Source organism: Cervus canadensis, chromosome 14 (genome assembly GCF_019320065.1).
Source record: "Cervus canadensis isolate Bull #8, Minnesota chromosome 14, ASM1932006v1, whole genome shotgun sequence".
In the NCBI taxonomy this organism is placed as follows: domain Eukaryota; kingdom Metazoa; phylum Chordata; class Mammalia; order Artiodactyla; family Cervidae; genus Cervus; species Cervus canadensis.
Genome location: NC_057399.1, coordinates 14120284 through 14126625, shown reverse-complemented (window position 1 = coordinate 14126625; position 6342 = coordinate 14120284). Strand labels below are relative to the sequence as shown.

Sequence of the window (6342 nt, the reverse complement as noted above, 5' to 3'; positions counted from 1 at the left end):
AGAGGCCATTAAGTTGCATGGTCCAACTATAGGGCAGATTTTTTTTTCAATAAATAGGTACAACAGTACCCCACATGGCTTCAGTAGAAGTGAATCTCAGTTGAATCTGCAGATGTGGAACCAGGGATATGGAGGCCCAATTATAAAGTTACAAGTGGATTTTTGTGGCAGGGGCATCAGCTCCCCTAATTCCCACATTGTTCAAGAATCAACTGTAAATGCTAACATTTTAGCACTTCCTATGCACTGGGCAGTTCTAAGTGCTTTGCATAAAGCTAATCTTCAAAACAACCCTATGTGATTTGTATTACAGATGAGAAAGTGAAAGTGAGGTTCCACAGTCACAAAGTTAGGAAGTAGGGGAGTCAGGCAGTCTGATTTCAGTGCCCATGCTCTTAATTTATTGTGCTGCCTGTCAAAGTACACCTCAAAGAAAGTTGTTGTATGGTCCAGCACCTCCTGTTTCCATCCCCAGGGAACAGGCATACATAGGTACAGGCATGTAGCCCACATCAGAGGATTTCTTACCACCTGCACAACTCACCCCCTTCACTCACAGACTCCCACACCACTCCATCCTGGAATTTTCCCACAGAAGTCCATCAGGCTCAGACACAATAACAACCTACACACCCTTTCTCGTTTCCAGGCTCAGTGAAGCCAACCATTGCGACAGAGAAAAAAGGCATGAAAGCTGGACCTCTATGAGCCCTCATGACAAGAAAGGTTTCCCCACTCTCATTCAGACAGTCTTGACTGGAACTTCGGACCCTTCCAGCTCTGTTCCTCATACCAACTGGCACTTGTTCCCAGGGTCGGCTGGAGCTTCAGTTCCACAAAAACTTCCACCCACTCTGACTTTCCCTAGAGATAAAGAGCCAGAGCACTTGAGCCAGATAGAGCAGTGATCACTAAATTTGCTAAATATGGAGTAATGAGTGTTCTCTCTCCCACCCCACTCATAGGGTTGTTTAGAGTTTGGCCTTTCTAAACTTCAGTTTCCTCATCTGTAAAAATCTGGAAAACAGTTCATTTTGTCTGCCTCCTAGGCTGATAGTTGAGTGAAGACAGGATAAAATTGGTAATTGAACAGAGCTTGGTACACTGTAAGGCACTGAGTGAACAGAAAGAATTTCTGGCCCCTGAAGGCTGTGTGTGTATCAGTCCATACACCACCCCCTCCCCCGCATAGCTGGGGATACTTCCATTGGCCTCTGTCCACAGTGCTGAAGTCACAGCCAAGCCCGTTAGGAATTTTCAGTCCGTCTTTTCTTTTTTTTAATATACTCATTTATTCATATACACACTCACTTTACATTATTACATTTTAATACTCATAGAAAACAAAAATATAGAATGCTCCATGAATTTGCAGAAGCCATGCTAATCACCTCTGTAATGTTCCAATTTTAGCATATGTGCTGCTAAAGTGAGCACTTAAGTCCCTCCTTGTCCCATCTAAGGAAGCATCAAAGACAGAGAATACCAAGCCCAAGGATTGCCCTAAAACTCAGAAGGTATTGCCAAAATGTTTTTTTATTTCATTACTTTCAAGAATCTTTTTTTTTTAATAAACAATAACATTCCTTTAAATTTATAATAGGTACAAAACAGGCAGGATGTGATTTAGCAGGTCAGGGAGAGCAGAGGATGCAGTCTTCACTTGGTGAAGATGTAACCTGAGGCTACATGGAAAGAAAGGGTCAGAGGAGGGATGTGGGCTGGTTAGTATGCTGACTGGCACCCCTGGAAAAAGCTAATCAGAGCCAGGCATCATGAACTGAACCACAGCCAGGGGAACATGGTCTTAGTAGCTGGAACTGAACAAGGCAGAGGAGGAACCCATGAAGGCCTGAGAGGTGTTCACCCTATCAAGGAGCAGATTTGAGGGATGCAGATGGCTGATGTCTGGTAGATAGGACCAGTGAGGTTGATGTGACCTCAAGAACAGAGCTAAGATCAAAGGTGGAGGAGGGGCAGATTTCTGCTCAATAGGACCAAAAGACAACTGAATACCTGGGAAGGTAGTGAAGCCGTACATGCATATGACAGAAATATGATGTTGAGGGTGAAATGCCTTCCCAGGTCTCCAGTTATCTTGAGGCCTGCGATGCCAGTAAGTGGTTAGGCACCTTCTACTGTAACCCCAGTCCTGAGGCCTGCTGAACTATAGGGAGATCCATGCTTGTACAGACCCATACAAACCCAAAGCATCAGCACTGCTGAGCCGGAAGCCTTAATTTCTTTAGTTCAACCTCTTAGACCAACTGCTGTGCCTCCAGCTCTGAGCCCTGACCTGAGAGAAGAGATCCAATATCACAATTCGCCTATTATCCCCCTTCCAGGTGGGCTCTGAGAAGCATGCCTTCAGAAGCTGATGTTGCATGCCCTCTGATGGTCATTCCCAGTACTGTTCTCTCACCCCAAAGCAAAAAAAAAAAAAAAAACTCTTTGAACTTTTATGGTACTAGTCATTGCAGAGCTTCCCAGGTGGCTCAGTGGTAAAGAATTCACCTGCTAAGCAGGAGATGTGAGTTTAATCCTGGGTCGGGAAGATCCCCTTGAGAAGGAAATAGCAACCCAGTCCCGTATTCTTGCTGGAGAATCCCAGGGACAGCAGAGCCCGGCAGGCTACACTCCATGGGGTCACAAAGAGCCGGACACAACTTACCGACTAAGAAAAGATAACAACAACTAGTCAGTGTAGGTTCGGAACAGGCAGGGAGACACTAGACAGGTACCTGGGAATCAGATGACCGGTCAGTGTGCAAGTATCAGTGTCAAGATTAGGGCTCATCTGAAAAGATCTAGGAGGAGGCTTAGACTGAGGCTGGATGGGGGAGCTACCTGACCCAAGACTAAGACCAACATCAGTGTTCTCAGGCTGAGGCCAAAGTTGGGGCTCATTGTGGGACTGAATTCTGGGCTAATGTGTCAGCATGAAGTGTGTATCCAGGTGACATGCAAAGAGTCTGACTACAGGAAGGAGTCAGTGGATAATGGGCTCAACATGGTATTCCTATACAAGGTGAAACATCAGATAAGTACCAGCCATTGGAGAACTTAAAAAGAGATATTGCCAGGGGAGAAGTACAAGCGATGATAGATAGAATAAGGAAGTCACTAATTTCTAAGAGCCTCCCAACCTTAAAGATGGGAATAGCCAGGCTAGAAGAGCCCCTTTTCTCCTCAGAATGTGAATTTCAGTATTCTAGTTCCAGCTTCCTGTTGAAGCCCCCCACCAACCCTAGTACTGCCACATACAAACGATAGGAACAATTTTGGGACACAGGAGAGGTCCAAGAAACAGTCCTGTCACTGCATAAAGCCGGCAGCGTGGGGGTAGTCTTCCTTTCCCCCAGGATTCTCTGTTTCTACTGGCAACAGTGCTGGCAGCCTCCCACACCCAGATCTTAGCAACCCTGGGAGCCCCTGGCAACTGCTGCCATGGTGACAAGACAGGGAACTGAGAACAGGCTGGGGGGAGCACTTCCTCTGGAGCCTTCGGGACATACGTGAGAGAGGTCTCCCGCTCCCATGCACAGTCTGGGAGGGAACATGTGCTCCGGTCTAAACACCTCCTCACTGGCACCCACCCCCGCCCCTGCCCCGGGTTCCGGTTCCCTCAGGGTGAGGAAATGAGGGACATCTACGGTTGTGACGTCTCCAGAGGGAGAGAGGGTGAGACGGGGTGTTTGGAACTGACGAGATCACAGATGCATGCATACAAAGGCAGACAGTGTCAGCATATCAATAGCCATGAAGCCTTACTTCATCTACTTTTTGTCATGTAGACAGACACAGGCCTACACTTAATCACATATGTACAGTAACACAAAATCACATACCTACAATAAATAACACAGAATCAAGCACACGCAAAAATAATTAAACAGATACACTTTCACTCATAAATCGCATGATAAACACAACACTACAAATAATTTCCAGACTCCAACGTTTATAGATGCACTCATATATCCAGATATCTGTGAACATATAGAATAAGTTAACTTTCTTGACCATTAGCTGCAGGCCAAGCTGTCAGCACTACATGTGTCACCTTAATTAACCCTCACAACAATCCGATGCGGTACGGCTGTTTTCTATCTCCATTTTACAAAAGAGGAAATTAGGCACTGATACGGTAAGCAACCTCACAAGGTCAACAGTCTGCCTTCAGAGCCTACTTCCTCACACCCTGAGGCACCCCTGGTTCCTCTCACACACACCTGATACCCAGGATAATGGGACACAGGACAGCAACTGCAAACTCGGTGAACAACAGAATCTGTGCCACCGATACCTGAAGGCACAGCTCTGCCCCCTCGAAGGTCTAAGCCTACACTTTAGCATTAGCTGGGACCAGGTAAAGGCCGGTGACTAAACTCTGCCTCTGTGTTGGCACAGGCAAGGCTGGGGGAGGCAAAATAGACAGAACTGGAATAGGAAGAATCAGAGCCTCCCACAGTCCAGGCCCCCATGAATCTGGAGGTAGAAGATTGAGAGCCCTTGGATACAAGGAGCCAGTACCAGTCCTGAGCCCCCTCACCCTCCCTTTCCCACCTCCATGTCACACTATTTCGTTCCCTCACCACCCAACCTCCCCTCCCTTTCTCATGCCTTCTCACCTCATCTCTCTATCCCATCCCTTTGCTACTCAACTCATCTCCCCTCCCTCCTATCCCCTCTCCCTCACCCATCTGCCCTCCCTCCTATCCCTCCCTCACCCATCTGCCCTCCCTCCTATCCCCTCCCTCACCCATCTGCCCTCCCTCCTATCCCCTCTCCCTCACCCATCTGCCCTCCCTCCTATCCCTCCCTCACCCATCTGCCCTCCCTCCTATCCCCTCCCTCACCCATCTCCCTCCCTCCTATCCGCCTCTCCTCACACCATCTCCCTCCTCCTAATCCCTCCTCACTCATCCTGCCCTCCACACGCCTCGGCTATCCCTCCTCACGCCATAACTGCCCCTCCCTCCTATCCCTCCTCCCCACTCTGCCCCTCACTCCTAATCCCTCCCTCCCATCTTGCCTCCCGCTCGCCCTCCCTCCCCCATTTCCCCTCTCTCCTATCCCCTCCCTCACCTATCTCCCCTCCCTCCCCCATCTCCCCTCCCTCCTATCCCCTTTCCCTCACACATCTCCCCTCCCTCCTATCCCCTTTCCCTCACACATCTCCCCTCCCTCCTATCCCTCCCTCACCCATCTCCCCTCCCTCCTATCCCCTTTCCCTCATCCATCTCCCCTCCCTCCCCTCCCTCACCCATCTCCCCCCCCACTTATCCTCTCCCTCACCCATCTCCCCTCCCCTCCCTCACCCATCTCACCTCCCTCCTATCCCCTTTCCCTCACCCATCTCCCCTCCCTCCCCTCCCCCCCCTCTTCCCCCTCCGCCTCCCTCACCACAATCCCTCGCCCTCCCTATCCCTCCCTCACCCTGTGGTCTGCCACCTCCTCCCTCCTATCCCCTCCCGACAGCCATCCCCTCCCTCTCACTATCCCCTTCCTCCAACCCACCTCCCGCTCCTCCTATCTCCTCCCCTCACACCATCCTCCCCCCTCCTATCCCCTCCTCACCATCTCCCCTCCTCCATCCCTCCCCTCACCCATCTACCCTCCCTCCTATCCCATCCCTCACACCATTGCCCTCTCTCTCCTATCCCTTCCTCAACCCATGCTGCCCTCTCCTCCTAATCCCGTCCTCACCCATCTCCCTCAGCCTCCTATCCCTCTCCCTCACCTGCTGGCCCTCCCTCCTATCCCTCTCTGCCGCGCATTACATGCCCTCCTCCTATCCCTCCCTGCACTCCATTCTGCCCTCCCCTCTCCCTCCCTCCTCCATGTTCCCCTCTCTCCTATCGCCTCTCCCTCACTATCCTCCCCTCCTCCCCCCATCTCCCCTCCCTCCTAGTCGCACCTTTTATCCCTCCCCATCTTCCCCTCGCCTTCTGCTATCCCCTTCCCTCCCACGAATATCTCCCGTCCCTCACTGATCAACCTTCCCTCACGCCATCTCCCCTCCTCCTATCGCCCTTTCCTCATCCTCTCCCCTCCCCTCCCCCTCTCTCTCACCCTCTCCCCCCACTTACTCCTCTCCCCACTCTCTTCCCTCCCCTCCTACAACATTCTCACCTCCTCCTATCCCCTTTCCCCTCACCCATTCTCTCCCTCCCCGCCCCATCTTCCCCCTCCCTCCCTCACCCAAGCTGCTCACCTCCCCTCACCTCCATCCCTCCCTCCCACTCCCTCCTCCTATCCCCTCCTCACCGCCACCTCGACCCTCCCTTCCTATCCCCTCCTCACCCACCTCCCCTCCCTCCTATCCCCTCCCTCACCCAT

General features: G+C 51.2%; 1 pseudogene; it reads right to left on the bottom strand.

Moving 5' to 3' along the window:
• Positions 1 to 1345: 1345 nt before the first annotated feature.
• Positions 1346 to 1437, bottom strand: LOC122453452 (annotated as a pseudogene).
• Between the last annotated feature and the right edge of the window lie 4905 nt (positions 1438 to 6342).